Source organism: Apus apus, chromosome 5, assembly GCF_020740795.1.
Source record: "Apus apus isolate bApuApu2 chromosome 5, bApuApu2.pri.cur, whole genome shotgun sequence".
Lineage (NCBI taxonomy): Eukaryota > Metazoa > Chordata > Aves > Apodiformes > Apodidae > Apus > Apus apus.
In genome coordinates this window covers 65305269-65323081 of record NC_067286.1, presented here as the reverse complement: position 1 = coordinate 65323081, position 17813 = coordinate 65305269, and positions in this window count along the sequence as shown.

The following is a 17813-nucleotide window of genomic DNA, read 5'->3' as shown; positions in this document are numbered from 1 at the left end:
CATGGTTGGAAAGGACCTCTGAGATCACCGGGTCCGTGTCACCCGTCCCATATGGATACATGTGATTGCAAGATGATGAAATATGGATAAATGTGGCTTTCTGTGTCCCTTTTCTCTCCAGATAAGGATTATTTCTTGATCTGAATGCTTGCACTTTTGAGTCCTCATCTGGAGGAGCCTTCCCCATGCCCTGCCCTGCAGAGCTCCCCCAAGGTGCAGTGCACACAGCCCTGCTCCTGCCAGGGAGAGTGTGTGTGTGCAGGGGGCTTCATGGGGGGCTCCTGGCTGGTGAGCCAAGCCCTGAGGAGGAATCAGCTCTGGTTCTCATGGCCCAGTGGTGCATGCTTGTGTTTTGGGTGCTGGCACGTTGCAAAGGATTCAGAGATTAATGATACCCACAGCAGTCAGGCCCCTGCTTTGTTGTGGCTTGGGTTGAGTATGTGTGTCCAGTAAACAGTTTGCTCTCTGCTATCTATACTTTTATTCTAATCTCATAAAAAGGTTTTTAAAAGTATATTGGTAGACTTCATTGGTTTCTGACCAGGCTGGGAGCCAGATGTGAGTCGTGCCTTGCTGGGCAGAGCTTTGCAGGGTCTGCTTTGCCTATCTGGTTCCACCCCCACACCCCTGCTGAGCGTGGCTCCAGGCCCTTGTTTGTAAGGAAATCTGGAAGCAGATGAATTGCAACTTTCTGTGTAGAAATCCTGATCAGCTCTTCTAGTAATGAATCTGGTTGCTGATCTCCCTTTGCTCCTCCCAGACAAAATGATCTTGCAGCTAATCAAAGTCACAGAGGTAGTACCAACACCAGGACCCACCAGGTGTCACAGTTCTAGGTAGATACTTAGGTTCAACCTGATTACCTTTTCTAGGAGTCCCTTTTGCAACAGCCCCCACGTTTCTGGATTCCTCCTGTAGGCTGGAATCCAGGGCACACAGTGGAAAGTGGTGTGTTCTCTTACTTTGCTCTTGAAGGTCAGTAGTACCTTAGTAATAGTGCTCTTCTTAAAATAGGCTTTAATTTTCCCCTTCCAGCCTTTTGATTGGTTTGACATTTAAAAGGGTAGAAGGTAATTGGGAGGTTTATTATATATTTCTGTTAAGTACAAGATGAGAACATTTAAATACCTCGGGTAGAAAGAGCATGCAAGAAAACAGACAGCTTGCTAGGGGGGAAGGAGACTGCAACCTTTTCCCTCCCTCAAATTAAGAAAGGCTGTACATGATTGACAGCCAGCTGTAGTCAACAAAGGAAAAACTGAATCATAATATATGAAGATTTTTTTTCTCTGTTGACTATAGTTCCCTGTCAATCACGTATTGCTGCTTCTTATTTTAGGCTGGGAAGAGATGATGGGCTTTCTTACTGTCATCAGTCCATCTTGCACAGTGGTTTGGTAACCTAAGGATTTCTTTTTTATCATTTTGATCCCACAGTTAAAAGAAATCCACAACAAATGCCTTCCTGTGGTATCTTCAACTTCTGAATATCCATAAACTAATGAGAGTTTGAAAGAGAAGCAGCAGAACCTGGAATTCATAATTCCTGTTTGCATGTTTCAGTAGTTTTGTGCAATTGTGAGAGTTGAAATTCAAGTTATAATTACAGCTGGTGAGAAAAAACTCTAAAGATCTTTCCTTGGGTTGCAACAAATAAAGGCCCAAGAATTTGAAACTCCTGCACCTGATCTGCACAGTGGGGAGGTCCTGGCATGGAGATTTTAATTTTGTGGGTTCTTCTGGATATAAGCCAAAGTGACAGTCTCTCTGCAGTGCTTTGGTATGAGTGGATGGCCAGGAGGTAATCGACCAGGTAAAAAAGTAGATTTTTAACCAAGCTGATGATACATGTTCCATTTTCTTGAGCCACCAGTGTCCCTTGGTGATATTGGTGGGCTGATCCTGCTTAGAGAACAGCTACATGCAGGCTGGAGCAGCAGTCCCAAGCCTTCACTGGGCCATCAGAAGCAGCAGTGTAGACAAAATGCTCCTGACTTTGTACTCTTGGTTTGAAGAAGCCAAACAGAAGAGCAGGTGACAGCTCATTGCTCATGAACGGGACATGGGACTCCTGAGAGTGAAGATACTTGCGACTGAAAAGGTCTGTCTTGATCTTCAGAAGTCAGCTAAATCCTCCCTGCTAGGAGACTCCAGGGTCTTTGCATCTTTTCTTCAAATTGAGGGTTTCTGAAGCTGCAGGCTGGTGAGCAACAGCTCTCTGGTCTCTGTCATCGTGTTGAACAGCCACTGTGACAAATGGCCCCCAATTGAAAGCACAAGTGCAATTGCCTCGTAGCTTTGGTGGTGACAAGTCTGGATCTTGGGTCACAGCAGCTCAGAGGTGGGCTGCCCACCTGTTCTTGCTGCTGGGGCACCTTCTGTGAGTGTAAGGGAAGGAGAGGAGCTGGTGTGGTTGTCAGGGAGTGTTAACAGGGGCTCAGCGGTGGTTACAGTCCAAGGACACTCAGGTGGCTGTGGGTTACAGGCAGATTTGTCACCCCATCCCAGCCGTTCTTCCTGAGGTGTCTGTTCTCCATCTGTGAGGAAAGCTGGGGCCTGCCCTGCCTCAGGGCTCAGTGGGGAGCAATCTAGGTCCTTACTGGGGACTGATGAAGGTCCCACACAGGCAGGGAGCTACAGGGATAGGGAGAGATCTGCCCACAGGTTTTGGGGATGAGGGTAGCTTGGGGAGCTGGAGACAGATTTGGAGCCCCTTGCTAGCAGATTGTCACTGCAGAGGTTTTGCACGTCTGAGGATTTCTTCATGCTTGAGGAGAAAACAGCTCTTTCTTAAACACTTCTTGATGGAAGCTGTTCAGCCTGGGATCCGATCCTTATTTTTCTTACCAGGTTCCTGTTTCCTTTTCCCTCCTGCAGTGCTGTCCTGCAAAATCACCCTTGGTGCCATTCCTAGAATCCCTTGGATTACTTAGAAGCAGAAATGCTGTTTACAGATCAGGGAGATTATGCTTTTAAGGCTTTTTGGAAAGTCCTTTGTAATGATCCTGCCTTCCACAGAGCTGTTGCAAGCTGGCAGAATGGTCTCATGCTGTTCTTGCTCTTGTTGGTCCTGTTGCTTGAAGGTAACGCTCTTCAGACACTTCCCTTCAGTGAGTGCTGGGGCTGGAGCTCTAAACATGCCAGGCCTTTCCTTGAGGATGCCAGGAGCTGTACTGACCATATCCAGAGCACATGGATCCTGTATCTTCTGTTCTGGGGTTCGTTGCTCACACACTGCTGAGCAGATTGGAGATTAGAAACAATTTCTTTACTGAAAAAGCAGTTGAGCACTGGACAGGGCAGTGCTGGAGTCACCATCCCTGGAGGTGTTCAATAAATGTGTAGACATGGCATTTTGGGACATGGTATAGTGGGTATGTTGGTATTGGACTTGATGGTCTTAGAGGTCTTCTCCAACCTTAGTGATGCTATGGTTCTAAGTAGTGCTCTCAGATCACTTGGACACCTCTGAAGAAGAGTTTCCCTAATTGAGTGGAAGTTGTACAAGTATGACTGTAACTTGCACATCTTTGCTCTCAGAATTAGGGGAAAAAAAAAACAAAACACAACAGCCCAAACTGCAAGAGTTTCTCCAAAGTGCTGCATGTTTTGGTTCCTCCTGGGCTGGTTGGCATAAACCCCCCCAGAGGTCCTGCCGAGCACTGCCCCGACCTACCCTTGCTGCCTCTGCCCTGCGCAGCCTGCGCCGTGGGGGTCATCAACCACTGGGGCTTCATGGGCAGTGAGGGGCATTGTTACAGTTAACCTGTGCTCCCAGGGAAGCTGGAAGGTGCAAACAGAGCAGCCTTTCTACTGAGCTCAGCCTGTGCCTTGAATAGGTGATTTGCTTGGCTAACAATGGGATTTAGAGGTCAAGTACTGCAAAATGAAGTGTGACTGCTCCGCTTCCAAACCGACCCCTCCCTTGGCCTTGTCTGGAGCTTCTTTTATTCATTGCTAATATATTTTGGAGTGATGGTGGAGGGTACTACACAAAAGGTCTCGGGAAGAGGTTGGTTGCTAGCAGAGCTAAGCAGTGAAACAAGGATTTGAAAGACAGCCTCAGTTCCCAGCTGGGGAGGTACAAGCTCTGTGTGCCGGGACAGCCTCTGTCCGTGGGGCTGCGACACCTGATGGCGTTTGCTGGCCCAGGTTTGAAAAAAGGATTGATTTTGTCACTTCCATGGGGTGACATATTAATGCAAGATTAGCAGTGAGTTTCGTTTGCAAAGGTATTTACATTGAGAGAGTGTTTGTGCTCACCTGTGCTGCTCGGAATTTGTCTTAGAGAGAAAATGGCTCTTTGAAAATGAAGAAAGAAATCTATAGGAGATAGCACCTGCAGCCTCAAACAGTTGGGGTTTTTTTTGCTAATATTTGCTTTTAGAAGATCATGTAAGAGTTTCTGTCTTAACAAATATGCATCTCCTATGGCAAGAATTGTTTAGGAAAGTTATTGCTCTCATTAAACATTTATATTGTGTCTTCTGACCAGAACAGTAAGAGGAAAAAAGGACTGGGTGATGGTTTCGCAGTAAGGTCACTGAGCCATGGTCAGAATGCAGGAGGATTTTTAAAAATACCTTTTGCAACGTGCCTTCCTGTTCTTTCTGACTTTGTTGATAGTGAGATGTGCTGGAGCAAGAAGGGCCCTTGAGTTGTTATCTAAGACTAGTGTTGACAGATCAATTGGAGGTTGGAAGAACCAAGACTGTCTATGGTAAAGTCTGTGGCCAGACTTCTGTAGACTTCAGTGGAGCCAGGATCTACCTTCTTATATTTGGTGGCTTTAGATACAGATTATCAGTTTAGATTTAGGTATCCATCACTAGTGATGATGATCTTGAAGGTCTTTTCCAACCTAAGTGATTCTAGGATTCTGTGATTCTGTAAAAACAATCTACAGGAATATCCAACTCAATTGTTCCTATTGCTCAGTCCAGCCTAAGCAGGGGCTCTCCTCTGAATTCCTGTGCTACTCCCCAGAGTTCCACATTTGCAGCTGCTGGGAATCTCTCATGCTGCATTCACACAGTATTCCTGGAAACCTTCCAGCCCTGGATTGCAGATGTTTGTCAGAGGATGATTCCCAGGGTCAGTGCCTGGTACAGCAGGACAGATTGCAGGAACCTGCTGCCAAGTAATTAGTGTCACCTTTTCACACTACCTGGAATTTTTCACTGCACGTTGGTGGACTGATAGAAAGAGACGAAATGAATCAGACCATGATTGGTTTCATCTCAGTTCCCAGTGGAAACAAGGTTAATAAATTAAACATCGCAGGCTGTTTGATTTCTTTCTCACAGTACATTACTTACTGCGGCCGCTTACACATGCAGACAAGGTCTTGGATTTTTGTACATTTGCCAGCTTTCCAGCTGGAAATATTGCAGGTGTCAGCTGCACACACCAAGGCCAGCACACCTGGCTGTGCTGGAGGCTGTGAGCAACCCACCCTGCTCCAAGGGTGGAAGGAGGTGTCTTGGAGGGGCTGCTGGGTCAGCCATCCTCCACCTGCCTTGTCCCCTGCCTCGGGTCTTGGGAAGAGTCCTGCTAACACAGTGCTGCCTTCTCCCTCTGATCCTGCTGTCTCATTCCTGGAAGGCTCATCACCCAACAGGGGATGGATGCAGTTGTCCTGTGTGCTGCTCAATAGCACACGGCAAGGCAGGAACTGTCTTATCTTCTTCACTGTGTGTTCAGCAGCCTACTGAGAACCCCTCTGTCTCCCACAGGAGTCCTCAGTGCTCTCATCATTTAAAAGGATTGAAAGGGCACAAGGTCTCTTTGGAGGTCTTAGGTCTAAAACTGGTTGAACTCACTGGACTCTACGTTGGGTTGATTTTTGGTTTGTTTTTAATTTCACCCATGTGTGAAACAGGGACATCCCTGGGGAGCTGCTGCTGGGCTAAAGGGGAGGACAGACAGCCCCACTCACCATGGAAGGGGCCTGTTGTGCTGAGCCTGGGGATGTGCTCCCTTAAGCACCCAAAAAGCTTTCTGCCTGCTCCCTCATCCTCTGGTTTTTGTAGATAATGGATCTTAACTGGAATTTCTGTTATTACTGTCCCAGACATAATGACAACATTAATAATTTAGCTAATTTAGCAGACATTCACAATCATTATTTTCTTCTTTTTCTCCACTGGAGAATAATACCTTACATTCATCAGTGCTGGTGAGCACAGTGGAGATCCTGACATCAGGCATTATTTTAAATGATTAAACACATGCAGATGGTGGAACCCTTCCCAATTAGTAATTTCAGTGGCTGGATTTTTTAATTTGTTTGTTTTAGCAGAGACCAACAAAACCAATCTCATATGAACTGGCATAAGCCTGTGAAATGTTGGGTCTGTTGGGATTTCTCCATAGTGCAAACAAGGGAAGTTTGTGGACTCGGAGTTGGACGCAGGTTCTCTGCTCTGCCTGCAACTGCGTGGGGTTTGTTTTTACAGCTACTTCAAAGATTAGTGTATAGCTTGTTAAGATTTTTTTGAAGGCTTCTGGGTGCTCAATAATTTTTTTCATTAGTTTAATAGGAGACCAATCTGAGAAACAGTCTGCTTTTTATGAGCTATTTGGGCTCCATGGTCTCCGTGGTCTCCATTTGGTGGTCTCATGATTTGGCTTAACCTTTGTAGTCGTGCAAAATAAGATGATCTCAAAAGTACCCTTAGAAGCTAATGGATCCCCTTGCACATCTCTTGCTGCTGCCATGGTAGCTGTTTGTATTTGGGAGCATCAAAGGAGCCAAGCTCCCCTGCATGAAGAAGCTCAGTGAGATGGTGTCCTCCATCTCGAGGCAGCCCAGGAGTCCAACGTGCTCCCTGTCCCATGAAGGCTTTTTGAACCCTGGGCAAGAAAAGAGCCTTCTGCTGTGGAGGCTGGGGGGAGGCCTCAATGTACCCCCAGCTTGTGCACTCTGTTTATGCTCACAAGCAGATGGGAACAAGGTCAGCACCCTCTGTTTGTCCTTGGGAAAAACTCCCAGACTGATCCAAGGCTAGAGAAGGTCTGAGCAACCTTTCAGTAACACCTCGTGGTGGTGAGAACGGCTGCCAGTGGGTTTCCTGTTGCCCAGCTGAAGTTGCAAGGGCTTGCCAGGGCCTGGCTTACCCCTTGCTGCCTGTGTCCTCTCCAGTCTTAGGTTTGGTTTTGGTTTTCAGGAGTGGGGAAAAGGAAAGGGGACTTGCTCAGCACAAGGGCATGGGGAAGCCTGGTACAACCACTCTTGTCTTCCTGGTCCTGATCTATGGGGCCACCTTCTGTTCCAACCACATCTAAATTTGAGGAGAGAAGTGACTGGCTACTTCTGCTGTAGAGATGAGTGACTCAAGTAGATTGCTTGGTGCGTCTTACACTGAGGTGCAGGGAAACACAGAAGACTGCAAGTGCTGTCTTGTGAGCCTGTGACTTCTCCACAGGGGCTGCTCCTGTGGTCCCACACCACTGGGAGAGTCACTCTGCTGCTGGTGGCTGGAAATCATTTTGCAAGATAAGGGCATGGAGTCAGCTCTCTGATTTTTCACAGATGAGCAGGCAAGTGGGGTATCTCTCTGACCGGAAGTCAAATCCTTATTCTGACTTTTTAGCTTTGTTTTAATTCAAATCTCAAAAGACCAAAGGTACCAAAAGTCCTCATTTGTCATCCTGGAAACTGCAAAGACCTGCCTGACACCAGCAGCTCCCTGCCCTGCTTTGGTTGGAGTGACAAACTCTCAAGGGGGTTGTGACTGTGCTACAATGCTACAAAGCCCTCTTTCCTCTGGTGGCTTCTCCTTTGCCGTTGTCCTGCTTTGTGGGGCACAGTAGGTTAGATGTTGTCCTTGGTATCTTAATGTTATCTAGTACTTGGTGTCTCAATATATTCCCATCTATTCGAGGCCCCTTGTTTTAGTGATGGGATCTTCTTTTCTACTTTGGGAGTCTGAAATCATTTGAGACTATCACCCAAAAGCATTAGATAGATCAGACTGGCTAATAATAGTGCATGCAAATAACAGTACATGATTTGGGTGTCTGTGTCCCAGCTGCTCTTGCAGAAAGGGTCCTGAGGTTCACATGATTCCAAACACAAGCTCAGCCAGAAGATTTATTTACATAACCCAGATGACACGGTGAAATGTCCCTCTTCAGAACCAATTCATCTTGGAATTTATTTTATTACTTGGCTTTCCCTGTTGCATGAGAAGCTCATTTTTAACCTTTTTCTTTTGTATTCGTCTTGCTGCAGCATCTCAGTTGTGCTGATTCCTTCTTGTCATTTTTAACTGTACTTGAGTTGTGAAGGCAGAAAATTCTGCTGTCATGGGCTCTGTTTGTTCCACCAACACTGGCCATTTTGCACGTCTAATGGCTGTAAAAATGCTCATGAAATCCCTTCCAGAAGTCACGGTCTGCAGATTCTCACTGGAGACCAAAACTGCAGTGTTGGTGCTGAGATCAACTGTTGCCTTTCCCATTGGAAAAGCTGCTCTGTGGCTTGGTTACAGCTCATGCTCAGGACATTCCATGATGGATGAGGACCCCATTGCTCCAGTTGTGTACCAATAAGGAAAAATGACTGTCCATTTTGCTGAAGATCTTATATCTCAGTGTAAAATCACACACAGGCTGGAGGAGGAAGAGGATGAGATGAAGCTGTGCTACTGTGCATTGTGGTGGGATCTGTTTCCTGGGTGCTGCAAATTGCACAGAGCTGTTTTTTCCAAGAATTGAGAGCTAATTGGAGCAGGTGACCTGCAGTTTGATTGCTGCCCTGTAGACCCAGGGCTTGACTTGCTCTCCTGTGTCCTAGCCCCCATGAAACCAGCCTTGTGAACCTCAGATCCACAGCCCTCACTGCCATAGCAGTGTCAGTGGGCAGGAGGATCTCTAAGAATCACAGAATGCCAGGTTGGAAGGGACCTCAAGGATCATCTGGTCCAACCTTACTAGGCAGGAACACAGTTTAGATGCAATCAGCCAGCACCTTGTGAAGCTGAGTTTAAAGTGTCCAGTGTTGGTGACTTCTCTCCATTTCCTGCTCGCCTGTCAAGGCTCAGACTTGATGCTCATGGCTTTCTGAAGCTGGCTCCGTGCTGCATGGGGTGGGGTTGTGGTTGGTTGATGGTCTCCAAAGGCATGTGCCTCAGAGGGCAGGTCGAGGTGCTGGGGACTTCACCCTGCATTAGTGGGGAACAGCTTCAACCCTCTTGAGCTGTGAGAGACTCTGGTCACAGGGGTCATTTGGCTGCTGAGATGAAGAGCCAGGACATGCCCAAGGGTTAATCCATTAATTTCTCTGCTGCTGGTAGGAAATGCATTAAAGGAAGGGAAATAATCTGTACTGGGGAAATAAAAGTCCTACAGAAACAGCTTTACAGTTAGTACCCTTTTTTGATCTGTGAGTTGAATTAACACTAATACATGTGGATTTGGCCATTTTGCTTTTCAAATCACTGTGCACCCAAAGGGTTCATTGGTGCTTCTGCCTGGGATTTCAGCGACTGATTTAAAAAAAATTCATTGCAAAGAGTTGCCTGGAAAGATGCATGCCTGACTAACTAGGCATCTTTAGAGACATCAAAGAAGAAGCATTGCTCTCTTTAATGTAGGAACAGTAGCTTTATTCTGACCCTCGTGGCTTTGTCACTGTTTCGGGGCTTTATTAATGAAAAATAAATATATTCTGTCTCTTCACTAAAAAGGTTTCACTTGCTTTCCTGGGAAATTTTTCTTCTTAACACATCTTTCTGAAGAACTCGACAGCTGAAGATTTTTTGGAAGCAGATTCAAAACCTAGTGCTCTCTTGCTGGGAATAACCTCCTGAAGTGCTGAAAGCAGTAGGAGGTGGAATTAATAATTCCCTTCCATCCTGCCCTTTTGAGGTGAGGCAAGGGAGCTGGAGCCATGTTGTGTTGGTCTTCGTGTTCAGCTTGGCATCAAAGCTGAGATAACTTTCACCACTTTGTTCAGCATTAACTGGTTTCTAGTCTGCCATAGCAAGTGGAGTGAATGGATTACATCCTAGGAAATGGCTGGCACCAAATCCTCCTCCTCAGAGGCACATGGAACAAGGGTGTGATGTGCTCAGCCCTTGCCGGGAGCTCTGCAGTTCAGCATTTGCTTCCCTCCTGGTGAGTGTGGGAATACAATCCTCAACCTTCCTGGTTTTGCCAGGAGAAGTCCTTCATGCCCTCCTGGGTGGCAAACATGCTTGCCTTTGGAAGGTCTGAATTCATCTAAGTCACAGCAATGCTTCTGAAATGATGTTTTTGCTGTCTTCTGTGCTGCTCAGCAGCAGCTCTGATGAGGTGAAGAGTTTGAAATGGCTCCAAGCAGTGTTTGCAGCTCAGAGGAGGGTTCCTGCTCTTCTCGAGGTCTAACTTCACATTGATGCTGGAGGGTGAGTCTCAGGAGCCCTTTTTCTGCCCCAGGGAAATCTCTGCTGCTCTCATGGAGCAGCATGTCCCAGCCCAGTGCCTCCCTCCCTGGAGCAGCAAAGCTGGGGAAGGGGCTCACACCTGTCCCAGCTGCTGGAGTTTCCTATCATGCTTCCTTGGGCCTTCCTCTTGGAGAGCTGAGTAGTGACAGGCACAGCTGCTCTCTGGGTGTTGCCATAGATTTAAGAAAAGCAGAGTTTGATCTAGTTTAGTGCAAGAGCAGATCACCTGGGGAGGTGATGGGTGTGCAGCCTGACTAGCTGCCAGCAGCGCTGGGGCTGAGGGCTGAAGAGCTCCTCTGCCTTTGGAGCCACTGGGGGGACCTGCTCTGGTCCCTGGTTCCAGCACTGGCAGCTTGCTGCCCTGCCCCTCCCCAGGAGTCATCATCTCTCTTGACCCTAGCCAGCTGCCTGTATCCAGGGTGTGTTCTGATCCACTTGTGTGTAGCAGAGATGTAGGGAATGTGCCTGAGTTCCTGCTAGAGAAAGCAACAGTTCCAACAATGCAGGGGCAAAGCTCCAGCTCCTGCAGGGCTGGCAGAGCACAAGGTGCTGCTGTACTTCTGCATGGATCACTGTTTGGTGGGCTGGTAAACTTGTTGGATCTGCACATTTCCAGGTTCTCCCAAAGACATGGTAAACATTTCAGAAAGCAGAGCTGTCCACTGGCCACGTCTGCAGGGCACAGAAAGGAGAAGGGGCCTGGTTTGCTCTGAGGCTTTGCTTTTAAGATGGGAAGAGCTTCCCTGGGTAGGACAAAGGGAAGACTGAGCATGCTAGTTTTGCTGGGGGTGAGCAGATGCCCTTGGAGTTTGCTCTGACAGGCTCCATCAGCCCTCAAAGCAGTGACTCTACTTGGAGCATCTTCTTGGAGCCCTTGATCTCTGTGGCCCTTGAGCAGAGTGGTGTCAGTGCAAACCTCAGGGTTTCCTTTTTTCCAGGGACACCAGCGTTTTACTTCAGCTCCACATTGTGTCATTTTGGCCCCTGCCTGGCATCCCAAGCCCTGGTATCACAACTGCCCGTGCATGGTTTTGACCAGAGCTGAGCTCACCAGATGACCACTTGTGTTTCCATTCCTTCAGCTGTGGCCCCTGGCATGGACTGTATGACCTGGCAACAAGCCTGTCCCAGCCATCGTGAACTATTTCTGATGCCAACCATCTCTGTCTCCTGCTCTTCTGCTGGAAATTATGCATCTTCTCGTCTGAATAGCACTGGGCTATGATATTTTTATAATGAAAATACAGGACTAAATTAGTTTTAATCTTTCTAATATGAAGTCTTCTACCTGACAGAGCTTTACACTTGATTATTACAGTCAAAATGAACAGAGTTTTAAGCCCCACCCTGTAGCAGCACTAACTTGCTTTGGATGCTGGAGGGGTCCTCAGAGGGTTTGCAGAGATAACTGATTTTTTTTCCTTTTTCTTAATGAATTGCTAAAATATCCTGAGGGCTCTGCTGGAGTACTTATTAAGGAGAGGTAAGTCCAGGCACGTTTCCTTTCCTGATAGCCATCTACACTTGTGGAACCCAACTAAAGCTTCCAGTGAAGTGGATGGGAAAAAAAGAGGCTTCTAGTGCAGTCTCAGTCTTCCAGCTTGGGCCAGACGGGGGAATGTGAAGGAGTTAATTAGTTAAGGAGGTGACCTCACCCTTGCTTAGGCACTTACAGTGAATTTTGATGTCTAACTTCAGTTCCTCCAGTACCAAGTGCTAGTAGCTAAGGGCTCTGTTCAATAACTGTTGAATTTACCAGGGATTTTCTTGCTTCAGGAATTCAGTCGGTCACTGAGACTTTTTGTAGCACTTAATTGATGCCTGAAAACCTCAGGGATTTCTGCTCTGTGAAACTAGATTTATTCATTAATTTATTTACTTGCATTAAAGAAAAAGCCAGCCTGCCTGACAGACAGTTCTACCAGTATTTTCCAACAGTCCTATAAGGATTTAACTGGCCAACAAGAGCATTATCTCCTCTATGTCTTTTTTGTCTTTTGCATCCCACCTTTGTCTCCTCTGCAGCAGGTGCCTGGAATTTTGTGCTCTTTTCATTGCATATTTGTTCATGGGGTTGCTTCAGTGTTGAGCTGCCAGCTCAGAAGAGGCTGGCTTCTGTCTTCTAGGGGTGAGCTGTCCAGCTCTTTGGCTCTGTAGTCACTCTCCTCTACAGCTGTGGTTGAGCACAGATGAAAGGTTTGCTGGGGCTATTTTTGGTGTAGCTGCTTCCTGGTGATCACGCAGGCTGCCTCTGCCCAGAAGCAGATGTGAGGTGGTGGAGTCTGACAGATGGCTCAAGGCTGCTCCCACCCCTCCTTACTCATTTGTCGTGTGGCCTGGAACCCTCTGGATTCTGGGAAGCAGAGGCTTGCAGAGCTGAGGAGCTCACAGGGCAGAAGGCAGGGCTGCTGTGCCCATCACAGCTGGTGGTGCCTCCTCCTGAGCTCACCGGGACTGCCAGGTGGAATGAACCTCAGCCATCCTGCCTGTTGATGACTTGGAAAGAAAAACTGCCAGAAAGGAGCAGGCTGGATTTGCTGCAGAACTTGCTGCGCTTTCTGGAGCGGGTCCAGGTGAGAGGTTCATTGCATGCAGCCTGACACCCAAAGCAGGTTCAGGAGGTGATGGGATCACCTTGGTGGGGAGAGGTGTCTAGAGAAGGGTGCTGCTAGTGTCTGACACTGGTGCACCAGCTTAACTCTTGTGAAGTTGGGGCTTGTGAGTCCATTCCTGGGTTATTTTGAACAATCTGAATCTGTGGTGCCTCTGACAAGTGAATGACAGACTTGGACATCATACCAATGGTTCATTTAGCAGAGCCCTAGTGCATACATCAGTGCCTCAACCTTTCCATCAGCTTTACTTCTCTGTTTATATTTTTTAAGTGTTTCACAACGTTGAAATGCACATGTGAAAACATGTAGAAAATGAGGGTTGCTGGGCAGTTTGACATTCCCTTGCAGTACTGCAACAGCTCTGCTGCAGGTGCCTTCACAACTAGTTAATGAAAAGACAGCCAAGGGAGATAGAAGGAAGCAGCTTGCCAGTCCATAGCCTGGCACAGGGCTGTTGGTGTGAGGGGCAGGTTCACATCAAGCCCCTGACTAATGAGCACAAGGGCTCCATTAGCAAGGTGATGGCAGCAGAATGAGAGCCAAGACCATGGCACCTCAACCCACGGTTTGTCCTGTGGGGGCATCTCATCTTTAGGGTGAAGAAGAGAGACCTTAGGGTGCAGAAAGGACCACCTTGGGCTGACCCAGTGCTGCTGCGGCATCGGCTCCTCTGGCTCTCCTCAGGCCGTGCGCACGGGGATGTTTCTGTCTGTGCTTGGGATCTCTGGAGGTTTGCAGTGGGAGAGTGTCTGTCCTGGCAGGTCCCCTGCCAGCACCCTGCTGGGGTCCTGGGTGTGAGACAGTGGTGGGAGCTGCTGGGGAGCCCTCTGGAGGAGGGGTCAGAAGGATGAGCTGTTGGCCTGTATCTGTCCTGGTAGGACACCTTCCTCAGGAGAGGGCAGGGGGCTAGGCAGTTTGTGGCCCTACAGGCACTTCACAGATCACTAATTACACTGGGGTTTGAGAGACTCCTGCTTGTGCCCTGACCTGAAAGCACAAGAAGGGAAATAAACAGCAGCAGCAGCATGACAGGAGTGTGACAACTCCTTGGATCTGATGGGTGGCTTGGTGATGAGTCTGGGACAAACCCTCAGCCTTTCTGTGGAGTTTTGTCTGTTAATTTGCACAGAAAGAGGCTGCCCCATGTTGTCCCTGCACCAATACCCAGACCACGGGTCTCCAGTGAGTCACAGGATCAGCCTTGATGGGTGCAGGGGCCATGTATCCTCATGCTTGCAGTAGTTACCTGGTCGTAGGACATCTGGGCTGACCAGGCATGCCCCACGATGGCAGGAGGTGGTGTGTGCCATGTCCTTGTGCCAGCAGGCTGCATGTCCCAGTGCATTGCTCACCTCCCAACTTGGCACTGCAGACAATGATGACAAATGGTGTCTCTGTAATGACATCGTGCCCAGCCAGTCCTTCTTTGTGGGAGGATGTTAATGAGTGTGTCTGACAAGATTTACTGGAGCTTGCTGCTCTGCGAGGTCCTCAAATGCCAGCAGCTGCAAAGGTCAGTGCTGCAGCAGCACTGAGGGTTGCTGAGATGTCTGTCAGGCTTGGACCAGTCAGGCCACCAGCCTGTGCCATGCCTTGGAGCAGTGAGGCCACCAGCCTGTGCTGTTCCTCGGGGGGAGCTTCAGCTCCCTGGGCTTGCACGGCCACCACAGGGTGGTCAACACCTCGAGAAACTGAGCTGGCACACCAGAGCTGGAGGTGGTGCCACTACTGATTTCACGCCAAAGCAGCAAGCTGACTGGGGGTCTTCCTTGATAGGGTGTTTGAAAATGATATTTTGAAAAAAAAAACAAATGAAAATGGAAGCATGTGGATGACAGACCTCGTGCTCCTGACAGACGTTTGGCTTGATTTTGTTTTGAGCTGCTGTATGAATTTCATTCCCGTGTCTTCCTTCCCCTCTGCTGGCTGGAGGTGGCTGAAAACATGGGTTTGCTTTTGATCTGCTGTCAGGATGCCAAGTGCATCAGGCAGTGCTTGATTCATCAAGCTGAAACATCAGCTGCTTTTTTTAAAGAAAACAGCTACATCTAGCAAAAGTGGCACACGTTCTGCTGTCTCAGAAAACACAGAAAAGCATATATAAAAGAAAACCCATGGAGGAGAGATCTTGGGGATCGTTATGAAGTCGGTACATGTTACATGGAGTTAAAAGCCATGAAGTTAAACTGCTGTTGTGGTTCAAAGAAGGACTGTTGTGAAATTCAGGGACACTGGGTGTGTGAATGAACTTATTATCTTTCGGAAATACAGCAGTAGGGCTGTAGCTTTATGTTAGCTGCCTGGAAATGTGAAATAACCTCTGGCAAAGGAATGTTTGATGGGGATGGTAGGTCTGCTTTGAAAGGGAGTGAGCTCATTATCCAGAGCCACGTTTTAACCAGAAGGATTTTGGTGATATTAGAGATCATAAATGAAACCTGCAGACTGAGCATGCACTGGTACAACTACTACTGAAGCTGTGCTCTGAACCCAGTATAGGTTGTTCTTCCAGACATAGGCCAAAAATTGGGCAAAGCTTCATTCAAGGGTGTCCTGTGGCAGAAGTTAGGAGCAGACATGCTGGGATCTCCTGGGCAAAGTGTCTCCAGGAGGTCCATGTTATGGCTCTCTGGTGGTTTGTATTTCCCTGCTTAACATAAGCTACTGAAGTTGCATCTTATGTTAATTTTCTGCAAATCTGCATCACCGTGAAATAAATGAGACAGATTTTGGAATAATTTGTTCAGCTGCTGTGATTTTTAGGTTTCTAGTTTTGTTCACTGAACAAATTCTTCATTATCTCAGGGCAACTGAAATGCTCCACAAATCTTTGTGGCATCAGGGTTATTTCTGTGAATAATGTAGAACCCTGTCTCCTGGGAGGCTGTCTGTGTTTGAAAGGTTTACTAATGGGTCATCTTTTCCACTGTACATATGCAGATTTATAATTTATGGCAGCCTTTCAGGACCTGGGCCTGCCTCTGGAGCCCCTGGCAAATGTTGCCTCCCATGCAGGGCGGCAGTGGTTCCTCTGTCTCCCCCTGGTCATTAGGGAAGCAGCATCCAGGTTTATTCTGCAAATCCTTGAGACTCCTGTTCCCAAAATTAAAAACTGAGATACTGGGGGTTGTTCCAGAGTCCACTCACTGGAGGGACTATCAGGAGATGGCTTGTTAAGGCACCAGAACAACGGTGTGTCTCTGTGGGATGTCTCTGTGTGTGTGTGTTACTGGTTGCCATTCACTAGGAGCTGCCAAAATGTTTCTGTCAATGAATTCCAACACACATAAAGTGGGAACTAATCTCCTTCCCTTGAATTAAGGTAACTCCAAACTGCTATTATCCACCTACAGGAAAGCTGGGGAGGGACTTTTGACAAGGGCGTGTAGTGATAGAATGAGGGGTAATGGTTTTAAGCTGGAAGAGGGGAGATTTAGGTGAGACAAGAGGAAGAAATTCTTGGCTGTGAGGGTGGGAGACCCTGGCCCAGGCTGCCCAGAGAAGCTGTGGCTGCCCCATCCCTGGAGGGGACAGAGGGGTGTTAGCACAGGGCCTCAGACTGCTCCCTGGGCTCCAGGACACCTTGGGTGGTGGTGGGCACAGACCCATGAATCTGGGTTCATTGGAAAAATGTGTTAATGATGCGGCTATTTTCTTCTTTAATTAATTTGGGACCATGAAGGAAATAGAATTGCCTGGTTAAGAGTCAAAGTACTCTTGAATTAATCCCCATCTCTTCCGGTGTCAGGTGTGAAGATCATTATTTCCTGAAAGGGGACTCCTGTTTAGGCTAATCCAGTGCAATTAAGCATGGATCTAAGTGTAATTTAGATAATTTAGGACTGACACTATCTTTTAATGAAGCTCTCCATCAGCATGCTGGCCTCCATTTGGTATAGATTCTGTTAATAAATAAGGTGTGCCTTGGTCTGTCACTCAGATGTTATGGATTGCTCCCTCCTAACTCCATTAACTTCTTGAGCTCAGCATCCTGTTTCCTGTGGCCAACATCCTGCCATGCAGTGTGAAATACACACCTTTTTAATAAACCAATTACCTGTACTGTGTTTTTCACAAGTTCGTTAGGTTTTGGGCTGCTTATAGCGGATACAGAAGAATTTGGGTTCTTCTGTGTGTGTTATTAATTAGAATTAGATCTGGTGTTGTATTGGACCTGCACAAAGCTGCATGAGAAGTGCATTCATGATATTGCAGAATTCAAGCTCGCAGGACCCAGAGTTAAATTACATTAATTCTAGTGAGAATAAGCAGAAAGAAATGGCCAGAATTAAATCAAGTCATGTAAAGCCCTGATTTCATCTGTAGGTTTTCAGGGGCAGCTCTGTAGCTCTTGTTCCCGTGTATGACCACAAAGATACCCAGGCTCTTTGCAGAGCTGTGCTGGGTTTCCCCTCCCCGCCTGCTCAGGTTGGCCAGCGCTCCCTGAGGGAGAAGTTCCAAAACCAGCTTCCTGGGAAACTAATGGGAATCCTGCTCTGGCTGAAAGGAGGGCACACACAAAACCGGGAGGAGAAGCCCCCCTGAGCAGACCCTGCTCAGCAAAGCTTGGGGGCTGAGGGCAGCCCCACCAGCAGCTGCCATCAATTCAGCCGCAGGTGCTGCTGCCAGCACAAGGCTTCCTAAACTCACAGGGACAACAGGAAATCACTGAACTTAGCACAAGAAATTAAAAATAGGCACAGAGGGAAGACATCCAGATTAAATTTGTGCTGTAATTTTATTCTAATTCTCCATGTGATTGTGGGAC